Raw genomic sequence first — 13339 nt, forward strand, 5'->3', positions numbered from 1 at the left:
TAGAGTTAGAGTGAGGGTGAGGGTGAGGTTTAGGGTTTGGATTAGGGTTAGTATTAGGGTTAGAGTGTGGGTGAGGTTGAGGGTAAGGGTTAGCGTGAGGGTTAGGGTGAGTTTGAGGTTTAGGTTTAGCATTAGGGTTAGTGTAAGGGTTAAGTTGAGTGTTAGGGATAGGGTTAGGGTGAGGGTGATTTTCAGGTTTAGGGTTAGGTTTAGGGTTAGGGTTAGGGTGAGGCTTAGGTTTAGGATTAGGGTTAGGTTTAGGGTGAGTGCTAGGGTGAGGGTGAGGTTTAGGGTGAGGGTTAGGGTGAGGATGAGGGTGACATTTAGGGTTAGGATGAGGCTTAGGGTGAGTGTGAGTGTTAAGGTTTTGATTAGGATTAGTGTTAGGGTTATGTTGAGGGTTTGGCTGAGGGGTAGGGTTAGGGTTAGGGTAAAGGTGAGGGTGAGTGTTAAGGTTAGGGTGAGGGTTACTGGTGAGGTTGAGGGTTAGGGATAGCATTAGCTTTAGAGTTAGGGGTAGGTTGAGTGTTAGGGTTAGGGTTAGGGTGAGGGAGAGTTTTATGGTTAGCATTAGGGTAACGGTTAGGGTTAAGTTGAGAGTTAGGGTTAGGATAGGTTTAGGATGGGTGTGAGGATGAGTGTTAGGGTTAGGGTTAGGGTGGGGGTTAGGGTAAGGGTTAGGGTGAAGGTTATGTTTAGGGGAGGTTGAGGGTGACCGTTAAGGTGAGGGCTAGGTTTAATGTTATGGTTAGAGTGAGTGTTAAGGTTAGGGTTAGGTTTAGGGTTAGACTGAGGGTTAGGGTGAGGGTTAGGGTTACGTTTAGGGTTAGGGTTAGGGTTATGGTGAGGGTGAGGGTGAGGGCAAGCGTTAGGTGGGTGACGGTTAGAGTTAATGTTAGGGTTAGAGTGAGGGTGAGGGTTGGTATTAGCATTAGGGTAAAGGTTAGGCTTAGTTTGGGGGTTAGGGTTAGGGTTAGGTTGAGGGTAAGGATGAGGGTTAGTGTTAGGGTTAGGTTTAGGGTGAGGGATAGGCTGAGGGGGAGGATTAGGCTGAGGGTTAAGGTGAGGGTGAGGGTGTAGGTTAGGAAAGGCTTAGGGTTAGGGTCAGGGTTAGGATTAGGGTGAGGGTGAGGTTTAAGGTGAGGATTAGGCTTAGGGTGACGATTAGGGTTAGGGTTAGGGTGAGGGTTAGAGTTAGATTGATGTTTAGGGTGAGGGTGAGGGTTAAGGTAAGGGTGAGGGTGATTGTGAGGGTGAGGTTGTAGGTTGGGGTTAGGTTTAGGGTGAGGGTTAGGGTGACCATGAGGGTTAGTGTGAAGGTGAGTGTTAGGGTTAAGGTTAGGATGCGGGTTAGGTTTAGGTTTAGGTTGAGGTTTAGGGTTAATGTGGGGGTTAGGTTTAGGGTTAGGGTTAGTGTGAGGATAAGGTTTAGGGTGTGGATTAGGGTGAGAATGCGGGTTAGGGTTAGCGTTAGGGTTAGGATGAGATTTAAGTTTAGGGTGAGGGTTACGGTGAGGTTGAGGTTTAAGTATAGGTTGAGGGTTAGGGTTAGTTTGAGGCTTTTCGTTAGGGCTCTGGTTAGTGTGAGGATAAAGTTTAGGGTGAGGTTTAGGGTGAGAATGAGGGCTAGGGTGAGCGTTAGGTTTAGGTTGAGGTTTATTGTGAGGGTTAGGGTTTGGGTTAGGGTGACGGTGAATGTTAGATTTAGGGTTAAGGTGAGGGTTATATTTAAGTTGAGGGTTAGGTTTAGGCTTACGGTGAGGGTTAATGTGAGGGTGAGGTTGAGGGTCAGTGTGAGGTTTAGGGTGTGGGTGACGGTTAGGGTTAGGGTGTGGGTGAAGGTGACTGTGAGGGTTAGGGTGAGGGTGAAGATTAGGGTTATGGTGAGAATTAGGGTGAGGGTTAGGGTTAGGGTTAGTGTGAGGATTAGGGTTAAGGTAAGGGTTATTGTTATGATGAGGTTAAGGGTTATGGTGAGGTTTAGGGTGAGGGTGAGGATTAGGGTTAGCGTTAGGGTTAGGGTGAGGTTTAGGGTTTGGGTTAGGGTGAGGGTTAGGGTTAGGTTTAAGGTGAGGGTTAGGATTAGGGTGAGGGTTAGTGTTAGGGTGGGGGTTAGGGTTAGGGTTAGGGTGAGGGTTATGTTTAGGGGAGGTTGAGAGTGACAGTTAAGGTGAGGTCTAGGGTTAATGTTATGGTTATGGTGAGCGTTAATGTTAGGGTTAGGTTTAGGGTTAGACTGAGGGTTAGGGTGAGGGTTAGGGTTACGTTTATGGTTTGGGTTAGGGTTATGGTGAGGGTGAGGGTGAGGGCAAGCATTAGGGTGAGGGTGACGGTTTGAGTTAGTGTTAGGGTTAGAGGGAGGGTGAGGGTTGGTGTTAGCATTAGGGTAAAGGTTAGGCTTAGTGTGGGGGTTAGGGTTAGGGTTAGGGTGAGGGTGAGGATGAGGGTTAGGGTTAGGTTTAGGGTGATGGATAGGGTGAGGGGGAGGATTAGGCTGAGGGTTAAGGTGAGGGTGAGGGTGTTGTTTAGGAAAGGCTTAGGGTTAGGGTTAGGGTGAGGATTAGTGAAGTTTAAGGTGAGGATTAGGCTTAGGGTGACGACTAGGGTTAGGGTTAGGGTGAGGGTTAGAGTTATATTGATGTTTAGGGTGAGGGTGAGGGTAAAGGCAAGGCCGAGGTTGATGGTGAGGGTGAGGTTGTAGTTTGGGGTTAGGTTTAGTGTGAGGGTTAGGGTTAATGTGGGGTTATGTTTAGGGTTAAGGTTAGTGTGATGATAAGGTTTCGGGTGTGGATTAGGGTGGGAATGCGGGTTAGGGTTAGCATTAGGGTTAGGGTGAGATTTAAGGTTAGGGTGAGGGTTAGGGTGAGGGTGAGGTTTAAGTTTAGGTTGAGGGTTAGGGTTAGTTTGAGGCTTTACTTCAGTGTTCTGGTTAGTGTGAGGATAAAGGTTAGGGTGAGGTTTAGGGTGAGAATGAGGGCTAGGGTGAGCGTTAGGTTTAAGGTGAGGTTTATTGTGAGGGTTAGGGTTTGGGTTAGGGTGACGGTGAATGTTAGATTTAGGGTTAAGGTGAGGGTTATATTTAAGTTGAGGGTTAGGTTTAGGCTTACGGTGAGCGTTAGTGTAAGGGTGAGATTGAGGGTCAGTGTGAGGTTTAGAGTGTGGGTGAAGGTTAGGGTTAGGATGAGGGTGAAGGTGACTGTGAGGGTTAGGGTGAGGGTATGGATTAGGGTTATGGTGAGAATTAGGGTGAGGGTTAGGTTTAGGGTTAGTGTGAGGATTAGGGTTAAGGTTAGCGTTGTTATGATGAGGTTAAGGGTTAGGGTGAGGTTTAGGGTGAGGGTGAGGATTAGGGTTAGCGTTAGTGTTAGGGTGAGGTTTAGGGTTTGGGTTAGGCTAAGGGCTAGGGTTAGGGTTAGGGTGAGGGTTAGGATTAGGGTGACGGTTAGGTATAGTGTTAGGGTTAGGATGAGGGTTAGGCTGAGGGTTAGGTTTAGGGTTAGGGTGAGGGTGAGGGTGAGGGTAAGGGTTAGGGTGAGGGTTAGGTTGAGTGTAAGGGATATGGTTAGGTTTAGGGTTCATGTGGGCGATAGGGTGAGTGTTATTGTTTGGTTTAGGGTAAGGGTTAGGGTGAGGGTTAGGGTGAGCTTAAGGGTTAGGTTGAGGGTTAGGTTGAGGGTGAAGGATAGGGTTATGATGAGGGTAAGGATTAGGGTGAGGGTTAGAGTGAGGTTGAGGGTTAGGGTTTAGGTGATTGTAGGATAAGTGTTAGGGTGTGGGCTACGGTTAAGGTTAGGGTTAGGATGAGTGTTAGGGTTACGTTGAGGGTGAGGTTGCGTGTTACCTTTAGGATTAGCTTTAGGGTTAGGGTGAGGGTTAGGGATAGGGTTAGGGTTAGGGTGAGGTTTAGGGTTAGGGTTAAGGTTAGGGTTAGATTTAGAGTGAGGATGAGGTGAGGTTTAGGGTTTGGATTAATGTTACTGTTAGGGTTAGGGTGAGGGATAAGCTGATGGTAGGGTTAGGGTTATGGTGAGGGTGAGAGTGAGTGTTAAGGTTAGAGTGATGTTTAGGGTGAGGCTGAGGGTTAGGGATAGCATTAGGGTTAAGCATAGGGAAGGGTAAGGGTTAGGGTTAGGGTTAGGGTGAGGGTGAAGTTTAGGGTTAGAATTAGGGTTTCGATTAGGCTTACATTGAGGATTAGGGTCATGGTTTGGGTTAGGGTGATGGTTAGGTTTAGGGTGAGGTTGAGGTTAAGGGTTAGGGTTGAGGGCTAGTGTTAGGGTAAGGGTTAGGTTGAGTGTTATGGTTATGGTGAGCGTGAGGGTGAGGTTTAGGTTTAGGATTATGTTTAGGGTCAGGTTGAGGGTTAGGGATAGGGTTAGGAGTAGGGTTAGGTTTAGAGTTAGGGTGAGGGTGAGGGTGAGGATTACGATTTGGATTAGTGTTAAGTTTAGGCTTAGGCAGATGGTGAGTTTGAGTGTGAGGGTGAGGGTTAGTTTTAGGGTGTGTGTTAGGGTTAGGGTTAGGGTTAAGGTTAAGGTGAGGGTTAGGGTTAGGGTTAGGGTTAGGATGAGGGTTAGGCTGTGGGTTAGGTTTAGGTTTAGGGTGAGGGTAAGCGTTAGGGAGAGGGTGAGGCTTAGTATTAGGCTTAGGGTCAGGGTGAGAGTTAGGGTGAGGGTTAGGGTTCGGGTTAGGTTTAGGGTTAGTTTGAGGGTTAAAGTGAGGGTTAGGGTTAGTGTTACGGTTAGGGTGAGGGTGAGGGTGAGGGTAAGGCTTAGGTGAGGGTTAGGGTGAAGGTGAAGCATAGGGTTTTTTTGTGAGGGTGAGGGTTAGGGCGAGGTTAAGGGTGAGGTTTAGGGTTAATGTTAGCATTAGCCTTAGGGTAAGGGTGAGGTTTGTGTGAGGGTTAGGGTTAGGGATAGGGTGAGGATTAGGGTTCGATTTAGGGTTAGGGTGAGGGTTAGGCAGAGGTGTAGGTTCAGGGTTAGCGTTAGGGTGAGGGTTAGTTTGAGGGTTAGGTTGAGGGTGAGGTCTAGTGTGAGGGTGAGGTTTACGGTGAAGTTTAGAGTGAGGGTGAGGGTGACAGTAAGGGTTAGGGTGAGGCTTAGGGTGAGGGTGAGTGATAGTGTTAGCATAAGGGTTAGGGTTAGGGTTACGGTTAGGGTGAGAGTTAGGGTAAGGGTTAGGTTTAGAGTTAGACTGAGGGTGAGGGTGAGGGTTAGGGTTTTGATTAGGGTTATTGTTAGGGTTAGGGTGAGGGTTAAGCTGAGGGGTAAGGTTAGGGTTAGGGTGAGGGTGAGGGTTAAGTTTAGGGTGAGGGTTAGGGTGAGGGTGAGGATTAGGGATAGAATTAGGTTTAGGGTTAGGTTTAGGGTGAGTGTTAGGCTTATGGTGAGTGTGAGAGTAAGGGTTAGGTTTAGGATTCGGGTTAGGCTTAGGGTGAGGGTTAATGATAGTGTTAGGGTTAGGGTGAGGGTTAGGGTTAGGGTTAGGGTTAGAGTAAGGTTGAGGGTGAGGGTGAGGTTTAGGGTTTGGATTAGCTTAGGATTAGGGTTAGTTTGTGGGTTAGGCTGAGGGGTAGGGTTAGGGTTATGCTGAGGGTGAGGGTGAGTGTTAAGGTTAGGGTGAGGTTTAGGGTGAGTGTGAGGGTTAGGGATAGCATTAGGTTTAGGCATAGGGAAGGGTGAGGTTAGAGATAGGGTTAGGGGGAGAGTGAGGTTTAGGGATATCATTAGGCTTTGGGTTAGTGTTACGTTGAGGGTTAGGGTTAAGGTAGGGTTAGGGTGAGTGTGACGGTGAGGGTTAGGTTTAGGGTTAGGGTCATGGTTAGGGTTAGGTTGAGGGTTAGGTTTAGGGTGAGGTTGAGGGTAAGGGTTAGGGTGAGGGCTAGGGTTAGGGTTAGGGTTAGGGTGAGTGTTAGGGTTATGGTGAGGGTGAGGGTGACGGTTAGGTTTAGGATTAGGGTTAGGGTCAGTGTGAGGGTTAGGGATAGGGTTATGGTTAAGTTTAAGATTTGAGTTAGGGTGAGGGTGAGGGTGAGGGTTACGGTTTGGATTAAGGTTAGGGTTAGGGATAGGCTGCGGGTGAGTTTGAGTGTGAGTGTGAGGGTTAGGGTTAGAGTGAGTGTTTGGGTTGTGGTTAGGTTTAAGTTTAAGGTGAGGGTTAGGGTTAGGGTTAGGGTTAGGATGAGGATCAGGCTGAGAGGTTGGGTTAGGGTTATGGTGAGGGTAAGTGGTAGGGTGAGTGTGTGGGTTAGGATTAGGCTTAGGGTAAGGGTGAGAGTTAGGGTGAGGGTTAATGTTAGGGTTAGGTTTAGGGTTAGAGTGAGGGTGAGGCTGAGGGTAAGGCTTAGGTGAGGGGTAGGGTGAGGGTGAGGGATAGGGTTTTTGGTGAGGGTAAGTGTTAGGGCGAGGTTTAGGTTGAGGTTTAGGGTTAAAGTTAGGATTATCCTTAGGGTAAGTGTAAGGGTTTGGTTGAGGGTTAGGGTTAGGGTTATGGATAGGGTGAGGATTAGGTTTCGGGTTAGGGTTAGGATGAGGGGTAGGGTTAGGGTTAGGGCGAGGGTGAGGGTTAGTTTAAGCATTAGGGTTAGGGTTAGGTTTAGGCTGAGGTTGAGGTTGAGTGTGAGGGTGAGGATAAGGGTTAGGGTGAGTGTTAACGTTGGAGTTAGTGTTAAGGTTAGGGTGAGTGTTAGTGTTAGGGTTTGGATTAGGATGAGAGTTAGGCTGAGAGTTAGGGTTAGGGTTAGGGTGAGGATAAGGGTTAGGGTGAGGGTTAGGATGAGGGTGAGGGATAGGGTTATGGTGAGGGTAAAGGTTAGGGTGAGGGTTAGGGTGAGGGTGAGGGTTAGGGATAGCATTAGGGTTAGGGATATGGAAGGGTGAGGGTGAAGGTTCCAGTTAGGGTGAGGGTGAAGTTTAGGGTTAGCATTAGGGTTTCGGTTAGGGTTATGTTGAGGGTCAGGGTTAGGGTAGGGTTAGGGTGAGTGTGATGGTTAAGGTTAAGGTTAGGTTTAGGGTCATGGTTAGGGTTAGGGTGAGGGTTAGGGTTAGGGCGAAGTTGAGGGTAAGGGTTAGGGTGAGGGCTAGGGTTAGGATTAGGGTTAGGGTGAATAGTAGGGTTATGGTGAGGGTGAGGGTGAGGGTTAGGTTTAGGATTATGGTTAGGGTTAGGTTTAGGCTGAGGTTGACGGTGAGGGTGAGGGTTAGGGTTAAATTGAGGTTTAGGGTGAGGGTAAGGGTTAGGGTGAGGTTTAGGGTGAGGGTGAGGGATAGGGTGAGGTTGAGGGTAAGATTTATGGTGAGGGTTACGTTGAAGTTGATGGATAGGTTTATGGTGAGGGTAAGGGTTAGGGCGAGGTTTAGGGTGAGGTTGAGGGTTAATGTTAGCTTTAGGGTTACGGTGATGCTGAGGGTTAAGGTGAGGGTTAGGGTTAGGTTTAGGGAGAGAGTGAGGATTAGGGTTAGTTTTATGGTTATGGTGAGGGTTAGGCTGAGGGTTAGGTTTAGGGTTATTGTTAGGGTGAGGGTTAGGGTGAGGGTTAGGGTTAGGGTGAGGATAAGTGTTAGGGTGAGGGTTAGAATGGGGTGGAGGTTTAGGGTTAGGGTTAGGGTTAGGTTTAGGGTTAGAGTAAGGTTGAGGGTGAGGGTGAGGTTTAGGGTTTGGATTAGCTTAGGATTAGGGTTAGTTTGTGGGTTAGGCTGAGGGGTAGGGTTAGGGTTATGCTGAGGGTGAGGGTGAGTGTTAAGGTTAGGGTGAGGTTTAGGGTGAGTGTGAGGGTTAGGGATAGCATTAGGTTTAGGCATAGGGAAGGGTGAGGTTAGAGATAGGGTTAGGGGGAGAGTGAGGTTTAGGGATATCATTAGGCTTTGGGTTAGTGTTACGTTGAGGGTTAGGGTTAAGGTAGGGTTAGGGTGAGTGTGACGGTGAGGGTTAGGTTTAGGGTTAGGGTCATGGTTAGGGTTAGGTTGAGGGTTAGGTTTAGGGTGAGGTTGAGGGTAAGGGTTAGGGTGAGGGCTAGGGTTAGGGTTAGGGTTAGGGTGAGTGTTAGGGTTATGGTGAGGGTGAGGGTGACGGTTAGGTTTAGGATTAGGGTTAGGGTCAGTGTGAGGGTTAGGGATAGGGTTATGGTTAAGTTTAAGATTTGAGTTAGGGTGAGGGTGAGGGTGAGGGTTACGGTTTGGATTAAGGTTAGGGTTAGGGATAGGCTGCGGGTGAGTTTGAGTGTGAGTGTGAGGGTTAGGGTTAGAGTGAGTGTTTGGGTTGTGGTTAGGTTTAAGTTTAAGGTGAGGGTTAGGGTTAGGGTTAGGGTTAGGATGAGGATCAGGCTGAGAGGTTGGGTTAGGGTTATGGTGAGGGTAAGTGGTAGGGTGAGTGTGTGGGTTAGGATTAGGCTTAGGGTAAGGGTGAGAGTTAGGGTGAGGGTTAATGTTAGGGTTAGGTTTAGGGTTAGAGTGAGGGTGAGGCTGAGGGTAAGGCTTAGGTGAGGGGTAGGGTGAGGGTGAGGGATAGGGTTTTTGGTGAGGGTAAGTGTTAGGGCGATGTTTAGGTTGAGGTTTAGGGTTAAAGTTAGGATTATCCTTAGGGTAAGTGTAAGGGTTTGGTTGAGGGTTAGGGTTAGGGTTATGGATAGGGTGAGGATTAGGTTTCGGGTTAGGGTTAGGATGAGGGGTAGGGTTAGGGTTAGGGCGAGGGTGAGGGTTAGTTTAAGCATTAGGGTTAGGGTTAGGTTTAGGCTGAGGTTGAGGTTGAGTGTGAGGGTGAGGATAAGGGTTAGGGTGAGTGTTAACGTTGGAGTTAGTGTTAAGGTTAGGGTGAGTGTTAGTGTTAGGGTTTGGATTAGGATGAGAGTTAGGCTGAGAGTTAGGGTTAGGGTTAGGGTGAGGATAAGGGTTAGGGTGAGGGTTAGGATGAGGGTGAGGGATAGGGTTATGGTGAGGGTAAAGGTTAGGGTGAGGGTTAGGGTGAGAGTGAGGGTTAGGGATAGCATTAGGGTTAGGGATATGGAAGGGTGAGGGTGAAGGTTCCAGTTAGGGTGAGGGTGAAGTTTAGGGTTAGCATTAGGGTTTCGGTTAGGGTTATGTTGAGGGTCAGGGTTAGGGTAGGGTTAGGGTGAGTGTGATGGTTAAGGTTAAGGTTAGGTTTAGGGTCATGGTTAGGGTTAGGGTGAGGGTTAGGGTTAGGGCGAAGTTGAGGGTAAGGGTTAGGGTGAGGGCTAGGGTTAGGATTAGGGTTAGGGTGAATAGTAGGGTTATGGTGAGGGTGAGGGTGAGGGTTAGGTTTAGGATTATGGTTAGGGTTAGGTTTAGGCTGAGGTTGACGGTGAGGGTGAGGGTTAGGGTTAAATTGAGGTTTAGGGTGAGGGTAAGGGTTAGGGTGAGGTTTAGGGTGAGGGTGAGGGATAGGGTGAGGTTGAGGGTAAGATTTATGGTGAGGGTTACGTTGAAGTTGATGGATAGGTTTATGGTGAGGGTAAGGGTTAGGGCGAGGTTTAGGGTGAGGTTGAGGGTTAATGTTAGCTTTAGGGTTACGGTGATGCTGAGGGTTAAGGTGAGGGTTAGGGTTAGGTTTAGGGAGAGAGTGAGGATTAGGGTTAGTTTTATGGTTATGGTGAGGGTTAGGCTGAGGGTTAGGTTTAGGGTTATTGTTAGGGTGAGGGTTAGGGTGAGGGTTAGGGTTAGGGTGAGGATAAGTGTTAGGGTGAGGGTTAGAATGGGGTGGAGGTTTAGGGTTAGCATTAGGGTTAGGTTTAGGGGTAGGGTGAGGGTTACAGTTAGGGTTAGGGTTAGGGTGAGGGTGAGGGTAAGTTTAAGCATTAGGGTTAGGGTTATGGGTGAGCATTATAGGGTTATAGGGTTAGCGTTAGGGTGAGGGTGAGGGTGAGGGTTAGGGTTAGGGTGAGGGTGAGGGTGAGGGTTAGGGTTAGGTTTAGGATTAGATTTATGGTTAGGGTTAGGCTGATTGTGGGGGTGACAGTGAGGGTGAGGGTTAGATTTAGGTTGAGGTCTAGGATCAGTGTGAGGGTTAGAATGAGGGTGAGTGTTTGGGTTAAAAAGGCTTAGGGTTAGGGTTAGGGTGAGGATTAGGGTGAGGGTGAGGTTTAAGGTGAGGGTTAGGGTTAGGGTTATGGTGAGGGTGAGGGTGAGGGTGAGGATTAGGGTTCGGGTTAGGATTAGGGTTAAGGTTGGTGTTAGGCTGAGGGTGGGGGTGAGGGTGAGCGTGAGGGTGATGCTTCGGCTTTAGGTGAGGGTTTGTGTTAGCGTGAGGGTTAGGGTGACGGTGAGGGTTAGCTTAAAGTGACGGTTACGGTTAGGGTGAGGGTTCGGGTGAGGGTTCGGGTGAGGGGTAGGGTGAGGGGTAGGATGAGGGTTAGGGTTAATGTGTGGTTTAGGTTTGGGTTTAGGTTTAGAGTGAGAAAAAGGGTTAGGGTGAGGGTTAGGATGAGAGTGAGGGTTAGAGTTAGTGTTAGGGTTAGGGTGAGGGTTAAAGTGAGGGTTAGGATTAGGGTTAGGGTTAGAATTAGGGTGAGGTTGAGGGTGAGGGTTAGGGTTTGGATTAGGGTTAGGGTTAGGTTTAGGCTGAGGTTGAGGGTGAGGGTGAGGGTGAGGGTTAGAGTTATGGTGAGTGTTAGGGTTGGGGTTAGGGTTAAGGTTAGGGTGAGGGTTAGTGTTAGCATTAGGGTTAGGATGAGGACTAGGCTGAGGGTGAGGGTTAGGGTAAGGGTGAGGGTAAGGTTTAGGTGAGGGTTAGGGTGAGGTTGAGGGTTAGGATTAAGCTTAGGGAGAAGGTTAGTGTGAGGGTTAGTGTTAGGATGAGGGTTAGGGTGAGTGTTAGCGTTAGGGTTAGGGTGAGGGTAAGGTTTAGGGTGAGGGTTAGGGTGAGGTTGAGGTTTAGGATTAGGCTAAGGGTTAGGGTGAGGGTTAGGGTGACTTTAGTGTTAGGGATAGGGTTAGGTTGAGATTTAGGCTGTGGTTTAGGTTTAGGGTTAGGGTGATGGTAAAGGTTACGTTGAGGGTTAGGGTTAGGCTAAGGGGTAGGGTTAGGGTTAGGTTTAGTGTGAGGGTTAGGGTCAGGGTTAGGGTTAGGGTTAGGCTCACCCTCACGGTGAGGGTGAGAGGAGGTTTAGGATGAGGGTTAGAGTGAGGTTGAAGTTTAGGTTTAGCATTAGGGTTAGGGTTAGGGATAGGGTGAGGGTTAAAGTTAGGGTTAGAGTGAGGGTGAGGGTTAGTTTTAGCATTAGGGTTACGGTTACGGTTAGTGTGAGGGTTAGGGTTAGGGTTAGGGTGAGGGCGATGGTATGGGTACGGGTCGGGGTTAGCATTAGGGTTAAGGTTAGGGTGAGGCTGAGGGTGTGAATAAGGGTTAGTATTAGGCTGAGGGTTAGGATGAGGGTGAGGGTTAATGTAAGCATTAGGATTAGGGTTAGGATTAGGGTTAGGATGATGGTTACTGTTTGGGGTAGGATTCGAGTTAGAGTGAGGGTGAGGGTGAGGGTTAAGGTTTCAATTTGGGTTAGTGTTACCCTTAGAGTGAGGGTGAGGGTGAGCTTAAGGGTTAAGGTGAGGATTAGGGTGAGTTTGAGGTTTAGGTTTAGCAATAGGGTTAGGGTTTGGGTTAGGGTGAGGGTTAGGGATAGGGTTAGGGTTAGGGTGAGGGTCAGTGTTAGGGTTAGGGTTAGGGTTAGGGTTAAGGTAAGGGTTAGGGTTAATGTTAGAGTTGGGTTAAGGGTGAGGGCTAGGGTGATGGTGAGGTTTAGTCAGAGGGGTAGGGTGAGGGTGAGGGTAACAGGGTTAGGGTGAGGCTTAGGGTGAGGGTGAGTGTTAGTGTTAGCATTAGGTTTAGGGATAGGGTGAGGGTTAGAGTGAGAGTTACGGTTATGGTTAGCTTAATAGTTAGAGTAAGGTTGAGGGTGAGGGTTAAGGTTTTGATTAGGGTTAGTTTTATGGTTATGGTGAGGGTTAGGCTGAGGGGTAGGGTTAGGGTTAGGGTGAGGGTGAGGGTGAGTGTTAAGGTTAGGGTGAGGGTTAGGGTGAGGTTGAGGGTTAGGGACAGCATTAGGTTTAGAGTTAGGGTTAGGGTGAGGGTTAGTGTTAGTGTTAGGGTGAGGGTGAGGTTTAGGGTTAGCATTAGGGTAACGGTTAGGGTTTGGTTGAGGGTTATGTTTAGGATAAGGATAGGATGTGTGTGAGGGTGAGGGTTGGGGTTAGGGTTAGGGTGAGGGTGAGGGTGAGTGTTAAGGTTAGGGTGAGGGTTAGGGTGAGGTTGAGGGTTAGGGATAGCATTAGGTTTAGAGTTAGGGTTAGGGTGAGGGTTAGGGTGAGGGTGAGGTTTAGGGTTAGCATTAGGGTAACGGTTAGGGTTTGGTTGAGGGTTATGGTTAGGATAAGGATAGGATGTGTGTGAGGGTGAGGGTTAGGGTTAGGGTTAGGGTGAGGGTTAGGGTTCTTGTGAGGGTTAGGGTTAGGGGAGGTTGAGGGTGAGGGTTAGTGTGAGGGCTAGGGTTAATGTTAGTGTTAAGTGAGTGTTAGGGTTAGGGTTAAGTTTAGGGTTAGAGTGAGGGTTAGGGTGAGTGATTGGGTGAGGGTTAGGGTTAGGGTTAGGTTTGTGGTGAGGGTGAGGGTGAGGGCAAGGGTTAGAGTGAGGGTGAGGGTTAGTGTTTGCATTAGGGTTGGGGTTAGGCTTAGTATGAGGGTTAGGGTGAGGGTGAGCATGAGGGTTAGGGTTAGGGTTAGGTTTAGGGTGAGGGCTAGTGTGAGGGTGAGGGTTAGCCTGAGGTTTAGGGTGAGGGTGAGGGTTTCCTTTAGGAAAGGCTTAGGGTTAGGGATAGGGTGAGGATTAGGGTGAGGGTGAGGTTTAAGGTGAGGATTAGGGTTAGGGTAAGGATTAGGGTTAGGGTTAGGGTGAGGTTTAGGGTTAGGGTGATGTTTAGGGTGAGGGTGAGGGTTAGGGTAAGGGTGAGGTTGATGGTGAGGGTGAGGTTGTAGGTTGGGGCTAGGTTTAGGGTGAGGGTTAATGTGACAGTCAGGGTTAGGGTTCAGGTGAATGTTAGGGTTAGGGTTAGGACGAGGGTTAGGGTTAGGTTTAGGGTGACTTTTAGGGTTAATGTGGGGGTTAGGGTTAGGGTTAGAGTTAGTGTGAGGATAAGGTTTAGGGTGTGGATTAGGGTGAGAATGCGGGTTAGAGTTAGGGTTAGGGTGAGATTTAAGGTTAGGGTTCGGGTTAGTGTGAGGATAAGGTTTAGGGTGAGGTTTAGGGTGAGAATGAGGGTTAGGGTTAGCGCTATGTTTAGTGTGTGGTTTATGGTGATGGTTAGGGCTAGGGATAGGGTGACAGTGAATGTTAG

Source organism: Dipodomys merriami, unplaced genomic scaffold, assembly GCF_024711535.1.
Source record: "Dipodomys merriami isolate MVZ:Mamm:240054 unplaced genomic scaffold, mDipMer1.0.p SCAF_66, whole genome shotgun sequence".
NCBI lineage: Eukaryota > Metazoa > Chordata > Mammalia > Rodentia > Heteromyidae > Dipodomys > Dipodomys merriami.